Below are 22,209 nucleotides of genomic sequence, written 5' to 3'. Positions count from 1 at the left end.
CCAATTACGGTTTATTCCATATTACCTAACAATGTTTGCAGTATAGTGGATACCCTTTGCTTGCATTCTCTGTCTTTATTGATTTTTGTTCGAATCCAATTTTCAGTTTAACATTGCAACAACAAAAATTGTTAAATTTCAATATACTGCAATGACAAATGTAAAACTAAAAAAAAAAAAAAAAACTTTGAACAAATAGTAACAAATGAATCTGGACTACATTTCAATTTTCGTGTTGCGCGGAACAGTTCGGTAGCAACTCTCTAAAAAATAGTTGTTATTCTTGTCTTTCAATCTATCTTATCATCTCACGAGCCAAGCGCTGAAGGAACGAAGGATCAATCAGATTGATCATCGATCATTTGAATAATTTCAGTAGCAACTCTCTAAATAAGATCCACGTTGGTTGAACTAGAAGTTAGATCTTCCCGCACAAAGATTGTTGCCACAACGACAACCTAACTTACCCGCAAAATTAATGGTAAACAAATAGGAATTCAAGATCGTTCGTCCTTGGAATGTTCATCAACTGAAGATGCATGTATCCACACGAGAATAAAGAGAGTTTTTCGAAAAAACCTGCTAGTGGAGGAATAACTCATATGTAGATTATTATCTCTATATATAAGTCGATCATGTTCAGATTTTTTCTTACATGATGTCAACTCCTATCTCACACCATCTGATGTAGTTTTAGCTTCATTCAAATCATGAAAAGCCAGTGCACTCAAAGAAATAAATGACAGAAAATCAGAAGCAACCTAAATGTGGAGTGAATCCATTAATACACTTTAAGCTCACGAATCCAATCGAATGTTTCTCAAGTCAAAATGACATCAAACTCACTAAGAGTCCACTCAGCCACTTCTTCTTGATTGCTAACAAATATTTCAGTCCCCACATCAATAGAAGTCCAAATTCTTCTCGCTGGTGTAGTACCAGGATCCTATAATTTATTTGGAAAGGAAAAGGATTGAAAGATATGTATTCAATCCAGTCATTGACATGATAATAAATGGGACAAAGCCACAGAATGTACCTGATAGAAGTAAAGTCTACCAGATAGGCCACCGGCGTCAAGGTCCCAATCAGTCATCCTGCTACCAACCCAACCATCTCCTTAGCTCGGTGGGGTAGCCATACTCTGCCCAGATGGGGTGAGGCAGCAACTGCACCAACTCTTGGGCCTGTGGATTGCTATAGGGATCACAATTGCTATATGGCTTCTCCAAATGCTGAGCATTGCCAGGCACACAGTAATAATGATATGCTCCATAAGGGAAGTTGGCCGTGTCATTTCGAAATATTTTTGTGTCATTGGGTGTGATATGGTATGGAGGGCAGTTACCCAAATTTGAGGGGCTACACCAAGCAGGGGTTTCCGGGTTAATAATCATTTCAGTGTATCTAGTTACGTCAGTCAGCACATCTCCATCACAGGGGGCACCATTGTTTTTCCAGCAGCTCCCAAGGTCAATCAAGTAGAACTGGCTCTTTGGCCCTCCTCCTTGTTTGATATCCAAGCTGAATTTTACCCTAAAATTAGGAGACTCTGGAAGCTACAACATATTCAAATCTTAACTTATTATACTTGTTATTTCAAAGATAATAATATAATAACAATAAAATGAACGACTTACAGTTTTGAGCATTCCTCTGGTGTCATAATGGTAACCTCCGGAATACCCCTTGGTCGCATCAGCTCTTAGGTACAACATAAGCCATGGATACTTTTTTGAGGTCCTCAGTTTATGACTAAAAATCCAACTCCCATTTCCCATATTTTTCTCCCAAAATACCTCAAAGTAAGACACAGGACTACCATCACTAATGCTAGGATTAAACTGATCATAGGTACCATTGAAGCCTCCTCTTAGAGTTCCAGATGTCTTATCCAAAGTTGTGGGCTGATGATACAAAGTGGGTTGATTCATACATCCATTTCCAAAGCATGGGAACCTTCCAGGTTTGAAAGGTGGTGCTTTTTTTCCATTCTCCGGACAAAGACCGGACGTTGTGTCATAATTCCCATTTTTCAACATTATCATCCAAAATTGCCATGGTTTTGGTTTGTCTGGAACTTGGCATAACGAACCGAGATAGAGCTCCTTCTCCACAGCGTACAGGTCTGGGTTGTTTAAAGCCTTTGGACTTAGTCCTGGGAATGGATTCCCCACACCAAGCCTGTTGTCAGCCTCTGTCACTTTGTGGATAACGATATTATCTACGTTTAAATCAATGCAACATTATGTTAGGCCATACATAAAATAGAAGAGCCCAAAAATAAAACAGTATCCTTTTAAGCTTCAAGAGACTCACAGATCAAAGATCATAGATTCTATGCATCTTTCGTTTATCTATTAGTATTCGATGCATTCACCTTAATCAAGCTAAAAATATAAAAAGGAATGGCATTGCCTGTATCTATTAGCATTCAGTGCATGCACCTTAATCAAGCTATAAAGTTGAGCAAGCGTGGTTTACTTGAAAGATCGAAGCAATCGGCAGCTCTAGGGCTGCCGATGCCTAAGGCTTCTTGACCAACTTCGTTACAAAAGTTCCAGCCTTCAAAAGCTACTCTCAGCCCATCTCCGAGCATTCCAGGGTCCCCTACTGCCGAGGTAGAGGAGCCACAAGATATGACTATCGAACTTCTTTTCATCACCATAATCATCATAGTCACCAATTGGATGTAAATGTTCACAGTGAAATGAAATTTCCCTGTTCCCATGGCTAACCTAAACGCAAGGAAAAAAACAGAATTGAATTTACTTAACTTGCATGATTGAAAATAATAAAAAAGATTCTTTTGACATCTCAAGTCTATAAACAGTACCAACTATTCTCATTATAATGACATATTTTTGCAAAGCTATCTATCATATTGACATCACTTTCAAACCAAAAAATGAAACTTTTAGACTAATATGTCATGATCCTTAATTTATAAAAACCACAGGTAAATAACAAAAATTTTATTTTAAGAATTCTAAATACAACATAGAATTTGAATTCCTCTACAAATTAACAGTAAAAGATTATGACAGTTACATGTGCACAACTAAAATTTAAGAAAATGTAACGGTGAAAAAGACTATTTCTGATATGCATTCAAGGAAAAAAATGGTTATTTTTAATGACTATTGACTTATGAACATATTTATTTCAAATTCCTGGTATGTCAGATCAAAACATTAACCAAAAATGACTCTTCCATGCATCTAAAATATATTTCTACAGCAATTAAAACTAGAGCCTAGAGGCACCCACTAAGTTTTGATTTCTTGCCGTTACAACAGGAGCATTCAAGTGGATTTGCAACACTTGCTTGCAACTGGTAGAAGATGAGAAAAATTCTATCCCTTGTTAGGCAATTATCATCATTTGCCTTAAGTAGAGTGCCTTAAAGGCAAAGACAAGTTTTGAATCTTTTGACATAAGTTATGAGAGGCTTTGAGTGGCACAAGTTTACGACATGCATGCTAGTCTCAAGCTCAAACGACCTTTATATTTATTTTAGACAACTGATTTGACTAAAAACATGTTTAGAATATACGGCACATCTTAATGAGTTTCATGATCTTACGTTGCAGACCTCGTGGCATCTTGAATATATTCAAACTTTATCTACGCAATTTGCATCGGTATACAGATAAAATATTATTAAAAAAAGATTGTTTTTATATAAGAGTGAATAAAGTCTAAGTCACAAGTTGACTCGCTGGACGCCTACTCTAATATTTGAGTGATATTCACTTATTTATATATTATTTTGCTTTACGTTTCTCAATTCCTGAAGCCACATTCGACTCAAACTAATCCAAAATCAAGTTGGTTGGATCCGTTAGGAAGAAAGCTCTCCGAGCTCCGGAAATTCATGGCAAACCTTGAACCACTTCTTATTTATCCAATCTATCGTGCTTTAAATCAAAGCAAGCTGCTATATTCAATAAAATTATAAATAGTAGAAAAATCACGTCAATTTTGCAATATTTGGAGGAAGTTTATTTGGTCAACAGTTTTGGTCGTTCTTTTTTGTGTTTGGTTGAATGTCTTGATCATCTTCATTAATGGCCACTTTGGATCCTATGAAAATGAATAATTTTTATTGAAAGATTTTCTATTGGATCCGTACACCATATGTAAAACCCAAGATTTGGAGTTATCCTGTTATCAGGGTAGTATATCTTGGATACCAGAATTTGTCTGATTTTAAGATGTGAGATTTTTTGCAAGATTGTACCAAGATTGAGTGAATAATAATATCGTGTATATTATTTAAAATTTGAGCAGGAGAAAAATCCAAGAGTTTAATTGATATTGAGATACCGGGATAAAAATCAAGCAAGAGAGAATAAAAATCCCTAGAATTCGAAATTATCGGTACACATATTATACAAATTTCGAAAATTTCATAAGGAGGAGGGTGTAGATTTCGAAAATCACAGAGATTAGATGAGGATTTGATTTATAATTCAAACACACTAAAATTCTTGATCACGATAGCAGTCAACCTCTATAAATAGGAGGGCCACCTGACTCAAAATTTCACACCTCATATCTCACCATATTTTCGAAATCCCCTCTAGTTTTCTTAAGATTTTTCGAGCACAGCGAAGCGCTGCCGCAGTCCAGCCACCGTGGTTTTCACGTTTTCTTCAAGAAGTTTAAAGTAAGTGGGCTATTTTTAATGTTTAAAATTTAGGTTATGCATATGGGATTTTTCGAAATTTTGAAAGAAAATTTAAGAATCGAGTACAATCTTTCTTCTACCCCGTTCTTGTATTGTCATACGTTTTTAGCACTGTGAGGAGTCAACCGTATATGGGTGGGAATCCCAACTATGACGTACCCTTACGCGGTGGGGGACATAACCGCTATACGGCATCGCCCCCTTAGAGGAGTAAAAATTAGGGACTGACGTCAGTAAACCATAGAAGGTAGATAAATCGCAGTGCTTGGTAAAGGTTATGCATGTGAACATTATTATGCCAGTATGTGTTTTCTTTTGAAATTTATGCATGTTGTTTTATTGTGCTCGATATTCTCCCACTTGCTGAGTATTCCCCAAATACTCACACCCCTTACAACCTTCCCAGATAAGCCCGAAGAAGAACTCGAGGATGAAGAGTCCGAACAGTTTCGGGGATGGTGAACACTAAAGGAATTTAGTTCAAGTTATTTTTTTTTCGTTTCCGCATTATAAACTCTGTCGTTTTAGTTATTTCATTTGTCAGTTGTAAAGACAATGGTTGTTTTTTTGCGAATTTATGAAATAAACTGGTTTCGGTTTATACTGTGCTACGAGGCTGGTTGTTTTTCGATTGTGTGATTGATGAACAACGCCGGTGTCGACCAACCCCGGTCTCGGGGCGTGACATTTTAGTGGTACTAGAGCCGCCAGGTTCATAATCCGAGTGGGAAAAAAATCGAGTTTCAAAAAAAAAAAATCAAATTTCGAAAAAAAAAAAAAAATTCGGCCAAACAGCCCCGACGCGCGCCGCCGCGTTTTTCGCCGATTCCGGCCGCTTCCGGTAGTGTTTCTTTGATCGGAGACCAGATCTAGAACCAGTCTCGATGAGACGAACAAAAGCCTCCAAACAATTTCATATTTCGCGTTCGGATGAAACGGGAATTTCAGATCTACGAATTTGGCGTATGAACACTAACCCGAAAATCATTTTGTCCAATTACCCTATCAGTCTTACTCCGATTTTCAATTAATTTTACCCAAACAACCTACGATCCATGGGTAACTTTTCCCAACAATAAATTTTGGGATCGGATCAAGAAATCAAAAACGCCCAATTTCAAGGGAGTTGACCGATTTTGAGCGAGTTCCGGCCAAATTAGGCAGTTTTCCGACCGATTCTGGCCATGCCGTCACCGGTTCCGTAACCCTTACCCCGTCGCCGACATACGCCTCTGCTCGGACCGTACTCCGGCGAGTCAACCTGGCGGATCAACTCGGCCGAATCATCGAGTCAACCCGCCAGCTTTAACCTCCTATTTTCGGAAATTTTTCGAAAAATGCATATATATTTCGATACCCTGCTCTATTAGTTCTTGATATTTATTTTATCCTATTTTTGATATTCTGACCATTTCCTTTCTTTATTGTTTCAGGAAATGGCTCGATTCCGTGTCACCGCTCGTAAGAAAGTGACCCCGATTACTCTTAGGGAGACGACCCAGCTGGATAATCACCGACCTCGCACGCGCGCTCATGCTGCTATACGTTTAAAAGAATTGGCCCTCATGAACCAGGATGCGACTATCAAGAGGCTGAGAGCTAGTAATCTCGAGAGGAGGCAGCAAGTGGAAAATCTGACTACCAAACTAGAGGCAGCCGAGAAAAGGATTGACGAAGTCTTCCAAATGTTCGAGCTCACTAAGGAGCAAAATTCCGAGCTTCGAGACTCGTTAACCATAGCAATGGGTCAAGCCAAGCGGGCTAGGGAAGAAATGGATAGGCGCACCGTGGAGTTAACTGAAGCACGACTAAAGGACAAGAAGAGGATTGATGAGTCATGGGGCATGAAGATGAAGTTGTCTGAGAGTAATCAAAGGCTATCCAAGGAAGTGGACAAAGGTAAAATGAAGAAAAAAGAGCTCCTCGAGAAAAATAAGGCAAATGGTATACATGCAAGAAATGAATTGAATGACGCGATAGGAAAGATTCTGACCCACAGGGAACAGATTGCTGAGTTTGAATCGGAAAATCATAGTCTTCAGATGCAGCTGGCAGATTTCTTAGACCCAGAGATGCCTGATGACCCCGAAGAGGAAGAAGCCCCACCTGATGTGGCAAAGGGAAATGGCGAGATAGCAGATTAGAACGTTTAGTGGACAATTTTTTTTTTTTAGTAGTTTCTTTCCGTTGTTGCTACATTTTCTTTTGTTCAGTACATTTTTATTTTATCTAGATTGGTCATGTTCACTTATTTTTCCTGTTTGAGAAATCAATAAAATATTTTATTTGTTCCATTGATTTCAATTTACTTCTACGCAATTTATTGAATGAATCCTACCAGTACAAATTCTTAGATCTTGTGATTGTAGGAAATGGCCGGCATACCCCCAAGACAGAACCGCAACCCGCGTTACGCTAATACCGATCGCGAAAACATGCAAGAAAATAGAAAGGAAAACAGGCAGGAGGATCGACAGGAGAATGGACCCCCGCCTGCCATCAATCTAAGCCAAGCCGATCTTATGGCCATAGCCACCATAGTGGCGACAACACTGCAAGGATTGGGAAATCCGAACGCCAATCAACCACCTCCACCACCACCACCAAATGGAATAAAATTCCATTACGAATCCCTTCGTAAGAACAGGTGTCCGACTTTCAGAGGGGATGCCGATCCTGAAATTGGCCAGATTTGGCTAAAGAGCGTCGAGACTCAACTGCGACTATTGGAAGTCCCCGAGGCACTCAAAGTAGATGTGGTTGTGCCTTTCTTAGAGGACAGAGCAGCTAAGTGGTGGGAAGCAGTCTCACCAGCCATGATCGCTACCGGGCGAGTCACATGGCAGAACTTCCGAGAGACATTTCTGAAACAGTACTACCCAGCGGAAGTCAGATTGCAGAAGGTGAGTGAATTTGAAAATCTCACTCAAGCTCCAGATATGTCCGTAGTGGAATACACATCTCAGTTTAATGCCCTTGGGTCGTATGCTCCGTCAATCATGGCGGACGAAGTTTTGAAGCTGCACCGGTTTAAGAGAGGATTGAACACGTCGAATCCAGTCAGCCTTAGCAGTTTATCAGCCCGCCAATTTTGCAGATCTTATGGGCGCAGCTATTCGAGCTGAAACCGACATTCGCCGAAGAGAGGGGGAATATAAGAACAAGCGCCCTCTTACTGGTCAGTCTTCACTGAGTGGACAAAAGTTGAGGAAGCCCAGTCAATCAGGCGGACCTTCTCCAGGGCAACCCTCCACGGCAAACCACCAAGGACTCAAGCTGTGCCCAACATGCAATTTCAGACACACAGGGGAGTGCCGAAGAGCTAGTGGTGTGTGCTTCGGATGTGGGAAATCAGGGCACCGAATCGCAGAATGTCCTACTGCCGCCAATCAAGCAGCCGGGCCCAACAAAGGAACTGGGTCGAAGGTGGGAGCTAACCCCAACAAACCAAATGAGAATAAGCCTAATGCCAGGGTATTCGCTATGAATCAGGAAGAGGCGGACGACGCCAATGAAGTCGTATCAGGTACCATCTTACTTCAAAAAGTACCTGCCTATGCATTGTTTGACTGTGGTGCTACGCACTCTTTTGTGTCTAAGAGGTTTGCTAAGAAAGTAGGACTTAAGCCCGAATCTCTAACTGAACCTTTTCGGATAGCCACACCTACGAGTAAGACTATAGAAACTCATGAAATTCACAAGGATTGTAAGATCGGTATTGCTAATCAGACTTTCAGTGCCGACTTAATACAATTGGTTATGGTCGATTTCGACATCATTCTAGGGATGGATTGGTTAGCCAGTAATAATGCCATAGTGGACTGTAAAGGGAAAAGAGTTAAGCTCCGAACCCCAAATCAGGCAGAGATCGTGTATCATGGTAAATCCAAGGAACGAAAATCACTCCTTTCCGCTTCCCAGGCATGGAAGGCCATGAAATCCGGAGACGATATCTACCTAGCAATGGTCAACGAAGTGCAAGGAGAAGTCGAAATGAGGATAGAAGACATCCCAATAGTATGTGAGTTCCCGGATGTTTTCCCAGAAGAACTCCCAGGGACAGTTCCGGACCGCGAAGTTGAGTTCGAAATTAATCTGGTTCCTGGTGCAGCACCAATCACTAAAGCACCTTACAGGATGGCGCCAGCTGAACTCAAGGAGCTAAAAGAGCAACTCCAAGAATTGCAGGACAAAAAGCAAATTCGACCTAGTGTGTCCCCATGGGGAGCGCCAGTACTCTTTGTGAAGAAGAAAGATGGGAGTATGAGATTGTGCATCGACTATAGGGAACTGAACAAGATCACTATCAAGAACAAGTACCCTCTTCCGAGAATAGACGATCTATTTGACCAGCTCAAGGGAGCCGCAGTCTTTTCTAAATTGGATCTGAGGACTGGATACCACCAACTGAAGGTCAGGGCTGAAGATATCTCCAAAACAGCTTTTCGGACAAGATATGGGCATTATGAGTTCACAGTGATGCCTTTTGGGTTGACCAATGCGCCTGCAGCCTTTATGGACCTAATAAACAGAGTGTTCAAACCATTTCTGGACCGGTTCGTAGTGGTATTTATTGATGACATCCTCATTTATTCTCCCAACAAGGAAGAACATGAAGAGCACCTCCGCCTTGCACTACAGACACTGAGGGAGAAAGAGCTATATGCTAAGTTTAAGAAATGTGAGTTCTGGCTTAAGAGTGTATCCTTTTTGGGACACATAATCTCTGAAGCAGGAGTATCAGTGGATCCCAAGAAAGTGGAAGCAATTACAGAGTGGCCAAAACCTAAGAACGCCACCGACATCAGAAGCTTCCTTGGACTAGCAGGTTATTACAGAAAGTTCGTTGAAGGGTTCTCTTCAATCGCCATACCACTGACTAAACTCACTCAGAAGAATTCCAAGTTCGTCTGGGACGAAGGTTGCGAGAAAAATTTTCAGACATTAAAAGAAAAGCTCGCATCCACGCCAGTACTAGCCGTACCCACTGAAGACAAGGAATTCACCATCTACAGTGACGCTTCTAAGGAAGGTCTGGGATGCGTACTCATGCAAGAGAGAAGAGTGATCGCCTACGCATCAAGGCAGTTGAAACCGCACGAGCAGAATTATCCTACGCACGATCTGGAGCTAGCAGCAGTTGTCTTTGCCTTAAAAATTTGGAGGCACTATCTCTATGGTGCCAAGTGCGAAATTTTCACAGATCACCAGAGTCTCAAGTACCTGTTCACCCAGAAAGAACTGAACATGAGGCAAAGGCGGTGGATCGAACTATTGAAAGATTACGACTTGACTATAAGTTACCACCCAGGTAAAGCGAACAAAGTGGCCGATGCTCTGAGTCGGAAAAGTGGAAACAAGATCACTCTGGCTTCACTCTCCGCTCGGCCATGTCTGCAAGAGACCGTCAAGATAAACCAGGATCGAGACCCTGAACTAAAGAAACTTAAGGAACAAGTCGAAAACGGGAAGTCTCAAGATCTACAAATTGATGACAAGGGAGTCGTTTGGATGAAAGGACGGCTGTGGGTACCAGACAGCGATAACCTCCGCCAAGAAATATTATCAGAAGCACACAATTCCAAGTTTTCAGTCCATCCAGGCAGTACAAAAATGTACAGAGACCTTAAGAGGAATTTTTGGTGGAACGGAATGAAAAGAGATGTGGCAGTATTCGTCTCTAAGTGTCAGGTTTGTCAACAGGTCAAAGCAGAGCACCAGCGACCCGGAGGATTATTACAACCGTTGGAGATAACCTGAGTGGAAGTGGGACCATATCTCCATGGACTTTGTGGTAGGATTACCAAAGTCAAGGCAAGGTCAGGACGGAATATGGGTAATTGTAGATAGACTTACAAAATCTGCACACTTCCTACCCGTCCGTATGAACTACAATCTGGGCAAATTAGCTACACTGTACATGGACAATATTATAAGACTTCATGGAGTACCAGTGAGCATCCTGTCTGACAGAGACCCAAGGTTGGAAGAGCTTTCAAGAGGCCATGGGAACGAAAGTAACCCTAAGTACGGCCTATCATCCTCAAACCGATGGACAAACGGAGAGAACCATCCAAACTTTGGAAGATATGCTGCGATCATGCACTCTTGAATTCAGTAGCAATTGGAGCACTCATCTACCTTTAATTGAGTTTGCTTACAACAACAGCTATCACAGCAGCATCGGAATGGCCCCATACGAAGCTCTTTATGGAAGGAAATGTCGATCACCACTTTATTGGGATGAAGTGGGAGAAAAAGCAGTAGTAGGACCCGAGCTCGTACAGATAACAGTAGACAAGGTTACAGTTGTCAGAGAAAAACTCAAGGCAGCTCAAGACCGACAAAAGAGTTGGGCAGATCTGAAAAGAAGGCCAGTGGAGTTCAACGTTGGTGAGAAGGCCTACGTAAAAGTATCGCCTATGAAAGGAGTTATCCGATTCAGTAAAGCTGGGAAGCTAAACCCTCGTTACGTAGGACCCTTTGAGATTTTAGGAAAAGGTGGGCACACTAGCATACAGATTGGCCCTGCCACCAAGCATGTCTAGAATTCACAACGTTTTCCACGTGTCCCAACTACGGAAATACATCTCGGACCCAAACCACGTGTTAGAAGCAGAACCGCTCATGATCGAAAGTAAATTGGGAGAAGAGCTGAAGTACGAAGAAGTTCCCATTAAAATTGTGGACACCAAGGACCAAGTACTAAGACGACGAATCATTTCCTACGTCAAGGTGCAATGGTCTAACCACACGGAAAGAGAAGCCACGTGGGAGCTAGAAGAAAGAATGAGGGACCAATACCCGTACATCTTCATAGACCAAGCCAACCCAAGTTTCGAGGACGAAACTTCTCATAAGGAGGGAGGGATGTAAAACCCAAGATTTGGAGTTATCCTATTATCAGGGTAGTATATCTTGGATACCAGAATTTGTCTGATTTTAAGATGTGAGATTTTTTGCAAGATTGTACCAAGATTGAGTGAATAATAATATCGTGTATATTATTTAAAATTTGAGCAGGAGAAAAATCCAAGAGTTTAATTGATATTGAGATACCGGGATAAAAATCAAGCAAGAGAGAATAAAAATCCCTAGAATTCGAAATTATCGGTACACATATTATACAAATTTCGAAAATTTCATAAGGAGGAGGGTGTAGATTTCGAAAATCACAGAGATTAGATGAGGATTTGATTTATAATTCAAACACACTAAAATTCTTGATCACGATAGCAGTCAACCTCTATAAATAGGAGGGCCACCTGACTCAAAATTTCACACCTCATATCTCACCATATTTTCGAAATCCCCTCTAGTTTTCTTAAGATTTTTCGAGCACAGCGAAGCGCTGCCGCAGTCCAGCCACCGTGGTTTTCACGTTTTCTTCAAGAAGTTTAAAGTAAGTGGGCTATTTTTAATGTTTAAAATTTAGGTTATGCATATGGGATTTTTCGAAATTTTGAAAGAAAATTTAAGAATCGAGTACAATCTTTCTTCTACCCCGTTCTTGTATTGTCATACGTTTTTAGCACTGTGAGGAGTCAACCGTATATGGGTGGGAGTCCCAACTATGACGTACCCTTACGCGGTGGGGGACATAACCGCTATACGGCCTCGCCCCCTTAAAGGAGTAAAAATTAGGGACTGACGTCAGTAAACCATAGAAGGATAGATAAATCGCAGTGCTTGGTAAAGGTTATGCATGTGAACATTATTATGCCAGTATGTGTTTTCTTTTGAAATTTATGCATGTTGTTTTATTGTGCTCGATATTCCTCCACTTGCTGAGTTTTCCCCAAATACTCACCCCCCTTACAACCTTCCCAGATAAGCCCGAAGAAGAACTCGAGGATGAGGAGTCCGAACAGTTTTGGGGATGGTGAACACTAAAGGAATTTAGTTCAAGTTATTTTTTTTTCGTTTCCGCATTATAAACTTTGTCGTTTTAGTTATTTCATTTGTCAGTTGTAAAGACAATGGTTGTTTTTTTGCGAATTTATGAAATAAACTGGTTTCGGTTTATACTGTGCTACGAGGCTGGTTGTTTTTCGATTGTGTGATTGATGAACAACGCCGGTGTCGACCAACCCCGGTCTCGGGGCGTGACACCATAAATGGACAAAATGCAACGAATCTTCCAACTTTTAAGATATAATCTTATACTTTCTTGGTTTCACTTTAAAATATACTCCGATTTAACAACAAATCAAGCTTAAGAAACGTGTAATCATTTTCTGAAATAAATTAAATAACATGTTTATATTCATGAAATTATTTAAATATTTTCGGTTAAATTGTTATTATCATAATTATTATTTTATGTAAACTGACATCCGCTACCAGAAATAATATTGAAGAATACCTTGTATTACGTGATTTTAGTCGATGAAGATTATAAAAAAAATCGGCTGAGATCATTTTTCAAACTAATCACACACATTTATTTTGCACCGTAGTCGTTATAAATTTCTATCTGCTTAATTTGCCCAGAAAATCCTGTTTCCTTTTGTAATATGTGTTACCTCAAAAACCCACACTTTGTTCTCTAATAATATCTTTAGTTTTAATTTTTTTTAAGATCACTAATATCTTTAGTTCAAGAGTTACTTTCGGTTCACTTCTTCCTTTTATTATTATTTTTTTAAATAGAAATCTTGAACTTTTATTGCTTTAAATCGTCAAGTAAAAGATATTTCGACCAAATAGGAAAAGTTCCACCCTCCCAGATGAAAAGATTTGAGGATAAGGAAGAAAATTTAGCCATGTTATGAGCAATTTTATTCGCCATGGTATAGTTTTGTCTTTCCGATTCCATCCATCAGCTTCAAGAATTCAAAAGGTTGGATTCTAGTATACCTCGGATCCTCACTTGGGTTGGTGACAGCTGACACCGTCAAAATTATTCCCAATGATACTTAAATCAAGGCTTTAGGATTACGCATGCATCCGTCATGTCTCGATCTACGTGTCTTGGTTCACCGACCCCTCCTCGAATCGACACTAGTTCCAAAGCTTCCCGACACTAAACTTCCATAGAAACTGGTTAAAACATCCAGACTAGTTCAGAAGATTCGAACTCAATCTTATCTGACATGTGTCAGAATTTCATTCGTCTAGTTGAACTTCTTGGGATGATGTAATCTGAATTAGATTGAATGATCCATTTTAAATTCGATGTATTTCAATATGTTGATCCTCAATTAATCAATTTCTTAGTAATTCTTAATTAACATTTCTTTAATCATGTTTTAATTAGTATTTCATTTAAATAAGGATTCGAGTTATTGCATCATCCCCTCCTTAGAAAGATTTCGTCCTCGAACGAAATCGGAACTGAAGTACAACTGAATAAAATATAACTCATGATTACAATGATATAACTCAAAAAAATGCGGATATTCTGAGCGCATACGGCTCTCTAACTCCCAATTTGCCTCTCCGGTACTTCGGCGTTGCCATTGCACTAGAACAAGTTAAATGGTTTGGTTTCTTAGCTTCTTCTCTTTCCTACACATAATTAAGAGCGGCTGCTCAATATAAGTCAAGTCTTATTCAAGTTGAACATCAGTTAGGTCAAGAATGTGCAATTCATCTTCTACGTACTTTCATAGCAACAATACATAAAAAACATTGTGAATGCTGGACAGATACGACGGTAAAGCTAATCGTTACGCCAAATTTCCAACACATTCCAAGATCTCGAAAGGTACTATGAATCTTGGAGCTAATTTTCTCTTCAGTCCAAATCTCATCACCATGCAGAATGGTGAAACTTTAAGTAATACTTTTCCCCTAACTGAAATTGTAGGGGTCTACGCTTGATACTCACTTAACTCCCTTGATAATCTTTTGCCATTTTAATTCTTTTATTGATCAATAATTGTTTGTTACACTAATCCAGGTCTTTGCACTTATTGTTCTCCTACTTCGTCCTTAAACAATGGAGTATGGAGATGTCTAAAGTAAAATGAATCGAATGGAGGCATACCAATGCTGCAATGGTAGCTATTGTTATACGCAAACTCCACTTGACAGTGGAGTATGAAGATGTCTAAAGTAAAATGAATCGAATGGAGGCATACCGATGCTGCAATGATAGCTATTGTTATATGCAAACTCCACAAGTGGCAGATGATCATGTCATGCTGGTCCAAAATCCATTGCACAATGATGTATCATGTCATCGAGTGTCTGCAATAGCCCTCTTAGATTTATCATCAGTCTCTGGATGATAGGCAATATTCAGATTCAATGTCGTTCCCCACGATTTCTGAAAACTTCCCCAGAACCTTGAGGTAAAAAGCATGGGTCTCTGTCATTGACTATGCTTGTTGGCACACCATGGTATTTATAAATATTTGATATATAGTCTTGTCATACGATCGAAACTATGTTCCCCACTATACAGAATGAAATGTGATGACTTAGTCAGTCGGTTTACAAAAACCCCAATGGAATCACAATTCTTGGAAGACAACGGCAAGTGGGTGACAAAATCCGTCCTCACATGCTCCCACTTCCATTCAGGGATAGGAAGATTCTAAAGTAATCATCATGGTCGTCGATTTCAGCTTTCACTTGCTGACAAACCAAACACTTGACTACATACTTGTAAACACTTCACTTCGTACCTTTCCACCAAAACTTGGTCTTAAAATCCTTATAAATTTCCATGCTTCCACAGCGGATAGTGAACTTACTCTTATGGGCTTGAGATAAAATCCCGTCTCTCAAATCAAAATCTTCTGGAACTACGATTCTCCCTGATAGACACAATGTTTCATCTATTTGAAACACAAATCCAGATGTCTTGTCTCTGTTAGCTAACACTACTTACTTTTTCACCTCCGGGTGAGAAAACCGAGCTTCTCTGATTCTGGCATACAACTTCGGTTCAGACAAAATGCTCGTTACTCAAATGTTTTTCATTCCTTTCTTATGACGGAACTGAAATCCTATATAACAACAATCTTGGATTACACTTGAGATGAGACTTGTTTGAAGTAGAGATAATCTCACCTTGCGACTAAGACCGTCAGCTGTGAGATTTGCTGATCATGTATGGTACTTGATTTCGCAATCATAATCCTTTAACAAATTCATCCATCTTCATTGGCGTCTATTAAATTCTGCCAGAGTGAAGATATACTTGAAGCTCTTGTGATCTGCATAAATTTAAAATATCTCTCCTTACAAGTAATTTCGCCAAATCTTCAAAATAAACCCAATCGCTATCAATTCAAGATCATGAATGGGATAATTCTCTTCATGATTCTTCAACTGTCTGGATGCATATGCAATCACATGACCATTATGTGTTAAAACACCCGAGTCCTTGAAGTGATACATTAGTGTACACAATGTGTACCCTCTTTATCCAGATGCCAGAGCTAAAACTGGTGTAGTTGTCAAACGTTGGCGCAGTTGAAAATATTTTCACAATCATGTGTTCACTCAAACTATACATCCTTACTCGTCAGCCGTGTTATATGCAATCACATTTTCATTTTATATCATGTATTATCAAGAGTTAACTTTTCATGATATTTTCAAGAAAGAAAAATCCTATATGATAATTTTAATTAATGAAAATAAAGTATCCTGAAAAATTGAGACTCCTGATTATCAGATAAAGCCTTTTAAAATATGTGTATTCAATAGCTAAATAACATACATAACCTTTTGTGGACAAAATTTTTGTACACTCTCTATCTTTCCGTCACAATTTTCGGCCACCCTAAATATTTTTGAAGGAAAAAAGGCCACTTTCTTCCACTGCGCCACCGCCAGATTTCTGAAATTCCAGCGATCCAAACTCAATGCAAATTTTGTTTAGATCTCTAGTGCGATCTATATGAAGAACCCAATTTCTGATCGTGGACTTGATTCAGGAGATTTGAAGAAGATGGTTGATTCTAATATATCGTTTGTAGGAAAAATACAAGAATAATTATCTTCGCTTAAAATCCGAAATAGTTCGGTGTCCAGTATTTAGAACACAAATATAAATATTCTAAGCGTCCTATGAATGACTTTAAATCATACGACACATAAAAATGTTTAGAACGTCAAAACAAAAATTTTAAAACTTCTTATGTGTTTTAGATGCGAGAAAACTGTAATCCAACGATATGTTCCTACATTAGGCTAGAAAACAGAATGGACCATAAAACTCATGCTTCAGACTAAATAAAGCAGCAAAGTAACAACTACTAAAATTATCATGCACTTCTTTGTCAAAGAACAAGCTGACACCAAAAATGAACCAGTGTAGTAAATGAATAAAATCATTACACAACACTTGCCACCACCACATATAAGATGTACATCAAGAATTCGTAAGAATTGAACAAATCATGAAAGATGAAGTGATGCAGCAGATCAACTTTCGAATGATTAACATGCTTAGAACTAATATATCACGTAGATAACAAAGATCAAGGGATAAAAAGAGCCTGCACTTTTTTACGGGATCGAGCTCTAACACGAAAAAATAAAACTCAAGTTCAATCATACACAAATGACTGAATCTTTTATCTATATAATTGTAACTCAATGTATGACTACTTTACTGTAAATAATGCAAAACAAATTTTATAATTAAAGTTTAACATAATAGCTAGGCAGTCAATGCCAGAAATTAATAACAACAACAGATAGCATAGAGTTGAACAGAATTTTAATCCTTGAACTTCTAAAACTATAAGTACATCTTTCAGGTGAGCAGTTGTAATCTCTTCCAAACAAATAATCCAAAATTCTCAATAACATACAATTTATGCATAAAAAGAACACCCTTCTGAAGGCTAGAAAATAATTAAAATTCACTTTTCCAAAAACCTCAACACAAGTACTATATTGTGTGTGTTTGGTTTACAAAAGCTTTTGTAGCGAATAACGTTTATTTTCTCCTTTTTTTTAAAAAAAAAGCAAAAATGCTTTTACAAAAATGAAGCCAAAAACTAGAGATATGGCTTTTAATTTCTGATTCTCTTCTAAATATGAAAAAATACTATGGAAAAAGCACTATTTCGGAAACACTAACATTTGGATGGAGAAGTTCAATGTCTTTAGAAAATATTTCTCCAAAAGCTAAAAATATGGAATATAGACTTCAAAGAAAAGCTCTTTCCCAATGGAGTATCTATACACAAACTGTTTCTGCCTCTTTCAAAAAAATAATAATAATAAACAATTATCTGTGAACCAAACTGAACAGTGAGTTCTAACGTTTCTATTATAGTTTCAACCAATTCACAAGGTTTTATTTATGTTTTTGAATGAAAATATATAAATATCAAATAAAAAGTCATCAATATTTTATTTAAAAATATGACACATTATTTCATAATGAATTAATTTTTATCATACTATCATTTGTATTATATAGTAGAGTTTTGTAGGATTTATAAGAAACTATTAATTATTGCTATTCTGAAACTTTGGGGGTGTATTCAATCTTGGAAATTTAATTATTTTTATAGACTTTGTAGAGTTTAAAAGTCTAGAGGTATTGAACATAAACTTTTATAAACTCTATAAAAGTTTTATGGTATCCAAATTAGATTTTTATAGAGTCTTAAAAAGTATAGTCATATTCAAACTTGAATTTTTAAAAATCTATAAAAATCTATAGGTATCCAATATTTCCATAGATTTACCATGATTCTAATATAATTCTCTATGTACAAACCTTAAGACTCTAGTTACAACTATAAAAACTCAAAAATTGTTTTTTACTCACCTTAGAGATTTTGGTAGACTTTTAATCAAATAAAATATCTTTCTCACTCATATATCTCTCTTCCTCATTCAAATTGTCCTCGAGATTATCACTACACTTATAAATTATAACCTAAGAAAACAATAACAAGATAAAAAAATTCCGCGAGGACAAGCTAAAAAATCCAGCTCTAAAAATATCATAGAAAACAGGACGGGACATCCATTGTTACTACTATCTCATTATTATTTATTATCTCATGTCTCACCATTTTTGTAATGCCCGAGATTTTATACCGTGTTAAATTACGATTATTGATTTTTAATCGAGATAATTATGAAAGGGCTAACCGAGACACGAAATGAGGTCGCGTGTGAGATTTGTTGTGCGAGGACCGTAGCTCTCGCGCACATGCGCGTCATAATGCGCGCAAATGCGCAAGATGGACAAAAGGCCCCGCGCATATGCGCGAAGTGAGTGCGCGCATATGCGCGAGCATATGTTACCAACGTCCAGAGAGCCTCGCGCATATGCGCGGAAGGCGTCGCGCATATGCGCGAGCTGACGAGAAGTGATGTGCGATGACCAGTAGGTCTCGCGCATATGCGCCGGTTGATGTCGCGCATATGCGCGAGACGTGTTTTATGAAGGATGATCCACTTGGCTTCAGCATGCATCGTTGATGTATATATATATATATATATACAATGCAATTCCCTTCAGAATTTGGCAAGAAGAAACGAGAAAAGGGTCGAGGAAGTTTGCCAAAAATCCTTACGCCTTTTGTGAAAGATCCGCCCGTCTGAATTGTAATCCGACTTCAGTACTGTGTTCCTATCAACGCAGGCTACAACTGGACGTAAGTTTCGTTACGTTTAGACAGGTTCTGAAATTATGATGTTGTTGGAATTGAATACACGTCATATATGATGTTCTTGACATGGTAGACATCATAGAATCGAAGTCAGATTAAGAAACGGACTGGTTATGTAATTGTTATGAATTTTGGAGTCGATTTGATTGAGAATCGATATCAGATTTATATTATCGTTGGAATTATGAGTTATATCGATAGTGATTATGAGTTCTGGTATTATATCTGTGATGTTGGGACTGACGGGGTTATCGAGACTGTATTGGTATGCCGTCGAAACATCAGTTGATTGATATTAATCAGACTCGGTATTGGTTGAGATGGTATTGTAGTATCATATGTCAACTGGCATTGATCCGATTATGTTTTGATTTGATTATTAATTAGAACAGGTTTTGAACTGAGTCATGTACTGATATTGTATCTATTCGATTGTCATTATCAGATTGGATATGGACAGAGTTGACTTCAATACTTCGTCTTCGTCGGACCGAGAAGATAAAGGTATAAATAAATGTTGATTCGGGATTGCACAACTCGAGTTAGGTTTGACTTGAGTTTCCCAAAATCACATACTTTACTTTATTCTCACCGGAGTTATCCGGCTGTTGTCTTGTTTTGTATGTGTGCATGACTATAGGTGGGACAAGATCAGGGTCAAGAGGATGATGAGAGATCGAGATTAGAGTGGTGATTCCGGACTTGGATTAGAGACAGGGTTGGACACTTGATATTAGCTGTTAAACCTTAGTTGAATAAATGTATGTAGTACAGGACTTGTACTTTTATACTGAGATGTATATATGTTTTATTTTACAACGTTCCGCACTTACATTTTAAAAAGAAAAATTTTTAGACCCTGTTTATCTTAATTGATAATTAATCCCAAAGATGATTAAGAAGATGATTAGCGTCCGGGTCCCCACAATTTTGTAATATTAAATTTTATTGTTTTTATTAACAAAAAAGGAGAAAAAATTTGAAGAAGTTGGGCACGGTATGAATCTAATTTATTGATAACCTTATAATAATAATCAATTGAATTGAAAAATATTATTATACTTAAATAATTATATTTTATTCAAATTTAGTAACTTTTTAATGTCCAATATATATAGAATTCATCAGTAGTGTACATGAAGGCTTCGGTCTATCAGTTTCTTAAAAAAAAATATGTTTCAATTTCTATATTTCATATGTTGAAGTTAAGAAATTATCAACAGTCGGCCATTGTATATTGTACCGAGATGAACAAATTGGAGATAATTTAACAAAATATGTTTAAAAAATGTATATGCTTGTTAGCTTCTTATGAAAGTTTTTGTAGGAGTTTGATCCATATCACTATTCATTGATTTTATTTTGTGTCGAAGACTTATTTATTATTTGTTTCTTTTGGGGCTATTGATGACACTCATATTCCAACAGTGTATGGGCAAAATATTAACAGTTATCTATCAAAATCTTGCAAAAAGTCTATGGATTTCTGATTACAAATCTGTGAGATTCTACAAGAGTCAATAAAAATCTACCAAATCCACGGAAATCTATCATTTAAAAAAAGTTATTGAAAGTCATTAAATCTCTACATTGAATACACCCCCCACTTTATGTTTTTCAGAACTGAAAATCGGTTTATTTAATTTCAAATTTATGGTGCTTTTATTATTCTATCTATTTGTTTGACTTAAAATCATTAATTATTTATTTAATTTCAAATTTATGGTGTTTTTATTATTCTGTCTATTCTGTGAAGCTTCAAATTTTATGACGAGTTTTCTAAAGCTCAGCACTTTTCAGAACCTTGTTCACATACGCAACCTTATCTTTAAATCCCGGAACATGAAAATGCCTAAAATAATCAAAATTGCACTGAGAAGAAGTTTATACATGCAGGAAACTGTGTTAATCACAACATATATATACACACGGTTTTGTTAAAGAAACTCGAAAAATATTCAGAAAAACGAACCTCCTTGAACCTCCTCTTCCTTGAGAATCGGCGTTTTTCCAGAATATAAAGTGTGGACTTTCTGAATCGAAGATGAAGCCGGTACGGTGGATTTTTCTTGAAAATGTCAGAGATGCAGCGAAGATATTGTGATCTCTGTTGTAAAAACCCATCACACCGTTTAAAGAAGGAAGCTTTTTTTGAGCTATGATTGGGCAACTTACATCAACAATATCGAGAAAACCACTGAAAAAAAGGGCCCTCTGGTGACGGGGCATGTGATAAACGAAAAAATACGAAATATCCGTTGAAAAATAATATTTAAAATGTGTGTATTGAATATTTGAATGTTGAAAATAAGAGTTGTAAATATTGAAAATTAGTGTGTGATGATGTAGGTAATGATAAATTTATTTTTGGATTATTTGTAAATAAATTCTATAAATAGGCTCACCATTTGTGAAGAAATTCACAATTGAGTTGAGAGAAAAATATTATAAAGTGTGTAGTTTGATAATTTTGAGAGTTTGAGATTTTTACTTTTTACCATAAATTTTTACTTTTTCATAACACGTTATCAGCACGAAGCTCTAAAAGTCCTCCATATTTTTCCAAGCTCCAAAACAGAAGAAAAAGGTAACAAAAGTAATAATATTTATTTTACTGTTTATTTATTTATTGTGTATCTATTCAATATTTAATATAATGTTATTCAGAAATAAAAAAATAAATTTTTCAAAAACTTTTTATAAATCCTGGGAGGATGTTAAGACGACATCCCACACTCCCGGTAAGGGATACGACAAGTATAAAAGCCTATAAGGTTTTTAAACAAAATAACTTGTGACACCGCAATATAATAATGTGATATGATATACATAATTATTTAAACATGACTAATATGATATACATCATATTATTACCATAAAATTATACAAATGCATACATTTATTTTTTTTATACCA

General features: G+C 37.5%; 1 pseudogene; it reads right to left on the bottom strand.

Annotated features, from left to right (window-relative positions):
* Positions 1–197: 197 nt before the first annotated feature.
* On the bottom strand, positions 198–21,506 carry LOC142519002 (uncharacterized; annotated as a pseudogene).
* Between the last annotated feature and the right edge of the window lie 703 nt (positions 21,507–22,209).

This window comes from Primulina tabacum, chromosome 11, assembly GCF_025594145.1.
Source record: "Primulina tabacum isolate GXHZ01 chromosome 11, ASM2559414v2, whole genome shotgun sequence".
NCBI lineage: Eukaryota > Viridiplantae > Streptophyta > Magnoliopsida > Lamiales > Gesneriaceae > Primulina > Primulina tabacum.
Note: the sequence above shows the minus strand (reverse complement) of the source record. Positions and strands in the feature narration are given on the sequence as shown.